A 2,898-nucleotide genomic window follows, 5' to 3' on the forward strand; every position below is an offset into this window, starting at 1 on the left:
CCAAATATTTGGGCGATACAACAATGTGGTGAACTCCAAGCCATGTGGAGATAACGTTATTAGCAAAACAGAATGTGTAGGCCACATTCAAAAACGTTTGGGAACAAGGCTAAGAAAACTAACTATTGATATGAGAGGAAAAAACTTAGAAGATTGTTGACTGGACAGGGTCGGTTAACTAAAACTGAAATAGAAAACTTGCAGGTATACTATGGGCAGGCAATTAGGAAAAATAAAGAAAATCTGGAGGCAATGAAGAGAAATGTTTGGACCATATTCTTCCATAAGTCCTTTACTGATGGTAAGCCATGTCATGGATTGTGTCCATCAGGAGAAAATTCATGGTGCAAATACAATAGGGCTCAAGCAAGTGGAGAACCTTATTCTCACCAGCATTCTCTTCCTGCTGCTGTTATTACAGCAATTAAACTTATTTTCAGAGATTTGGTTCATCCTGACCTTCTAAGGAAATGTCTGCTTAGGCAGACACAGAAAACAAATGACTGTTTCAACAGCATAATTTGGAAGCACCTTCCTAAAACTGTATTTGTAGGTATGTATACAATGAAACCAGGAGTTCATGATGCTGTTATTACATTCAATTGTGGTATTATTGGAAAGAATTGGGTACTGAAAAAGCTGGGAATTAATCCTGGGCCGGCCGGGTGGCCGAGCGGTTCTAGGCGCTACAGTCTGGAACTGCGCGACCGCTACGGTCTCAGGTTCGAATCCTGCCTCGGGCATGGATGTGTGTGATGTCCTTAGGTTAGTTAGGTTTAAGTAGTTCTAAGTTCTAGGGGACTGATGACCTCAGAAGTTAAGTCCCATAGTGCTCAGAGCCATTTAAGCCATTTTAATTAATCCTGGTGAAAATATGATCAAACATCCAGGAAGGTGGAAAAGAAGCTGGAAGACCTGCTGGAGGCCAAAGAAGGGCCATCATAGGCACCAGAACAGTTTTAATTAACTGTAAGTAACAAATTTCAAAAGTTTTTTCTTTGAAGTCAATTTGCTGCAAACTAAAATTTTCAGTACATATGCCCCATTATATCAGAAACTATTGTAGATAAATGAATGAAATTTTCAGAGACTCTGCATAACATAAAAAGCCACCTCTGGTACTACATTCATTAATATTCCCCCATTAGGAAGTTCACAAAAAATATTTTCTGCAGAAAAAACTTAATATTTTTGTTAATAAATTTAAAAAAGTATTTCTTAAAAACTATAAAATGGATAAAGTAAATTTTAGTACAGTTGACCCTATTAGCATCATGTAACATACAGTAAAAATATTAAGGTCCTGCACCAAATAGTTCTTTCAGAAATGGGTCAAATACTTGCCTAAGTTAACATGGGTTACATAGGCAGGGTGTGATCCATTTAATTCATTGGCTACTGAATGAAAATGGTGTCTGTTCTTTTAGAGCTTAAAAACAACAATGCAGCTTAAAGAAAAATGATGTCAGTTTCAAGGAAGTTCATAAATGATGCCGTAGACTGCTATATGCTACTATGGACATTATAAAGATATCTTCAGTGCAGATGCACACCAGGCTCAAATTTTTATGGGAATCAGGGAAATGCCACGAGTAATGAGGATAATGGGCAAGTTAAGAATTTGGGTCTGATGGGTGACATGTTAGAGTAGTTTGCAGTTGCAGTGACCACTGTGTCTGGATGGCTTAGAGGTCAAAGCATCTGCCTATTAAGCAGGAGATCCAGGTTCAAATCCTGGTCTGGCACAAATTTTCAACTTCCCCCACTGATTTCAGTCAATGCCCGCTCATAATCAATATCTTTAATTCCTTTGTGCCTAATAAATAATGATGAAACATTGACTTGAGTGGGAGGTTGTTTATTTTTGTTTAAATAGTCGAAATGAATCCAATGAAAATCAATAACTCATTAAGAATAGAAGAATCATGGGTATATCAAGAAATGTTGGGAGAAAATATTGGTAATAAAATGGAAGTCTTTGGAAATGGCGTACAAATGAAACCTTTACTATTAACATTACCACACATGTACTAGCAAAAGGAGGAAGTAACACAGCAAGGATATGAATGTACAATGAGTTTTTCATTAGTTCATTGTCCCATGCATCTACGCAGGAAGAAGATGTGGTAGTGTAAGTTTTTGTTAAGTTATTATTCCCGATTTGGTGTATGCTATGTGTTCTGTGTCAATTAAAAATGAGATTGATTGATTGATTTATTTATTTATTGATCCATTTTCATCTACAGCTGCACAATGTGCAACAGATATTTGGATTTGTTTGTTAATATTAACAGTTTTACATATAATATACCTTTGTACATAATAACACACATTAATATATCAATTAACGATGAATACTTAAATAAATGTTGTTACGCTGTATACGGAGAGATAAACTACTAATGTTCTTCTGAATGAGACTACATTGGGTAAACACACAATAATTTAGTTTTGTAGGTATTCATTTACTGTGTAAAAGCAGTGATCAACCAAGTACAACTTCAGTTTAGATTTGAAGTGACCAATGTTTTGTATGTGTTTAATGGTATCTGGTAAGGCATTGTACAGTTTGATACTAGGATGGATAAGGCTCTTTTGAAATAACTTTGTGTTGGCGCTTTGAACATGTACATCCAATTTTTGTCTTGTATGATAGCTGTGTATTGTGTGATTTTGAGTGATGAGTGGTCTTTTTGTATGTAAGTTTTGCTGTAAATACATTTTATTTCAAGTATATATATGCAAGGAAGTGGCAGGATCATCATTTTTGGAAACAATGGTGTACATGATTTGTGATTATTTACCCCTTCTATTATTCTTATAATTTTTTTGTTTTGTATTTTGAATGTTTTTATGGCATCTCCAGAATTTCCCCAGAACATAATCCCATACCGGAGA

At 35.4% G+C, this 2,898-nt stretch overlaps 1 non-coding gene across 1 annotated transcript; it reads left to right on the forward strand.

Moving 5' to 3' along the window:
- The first annotated feature begins 1,674 nt into the window (after window positions 1-1,674).
- Window positions 1,675-1,747, forward strand: Trnan-auu. The gene has a single exon. It is a non-coding gene; the product is annotated as a tRNA-Asn (tRNA).
- Window positions 1,748-2,898: the final 1,151 nt, after the last annotated feature.

Source organism: Schistocerca americana, chromosome 3, assembly GCF_021461395.2.
Source record: "Schistocerca americana isolate TAMUIC-IGC-003095 chromosome 3, iqSchAmer2.1, whole genome shotgun sequence".
Classification (NCBI taxonomy): domain Eukaryota; kingdom Metazoa; phylum Arthropoda; class Insecta; order Orthoptera; family Acrididae; genus Schistocerca; species Schistocerca americana.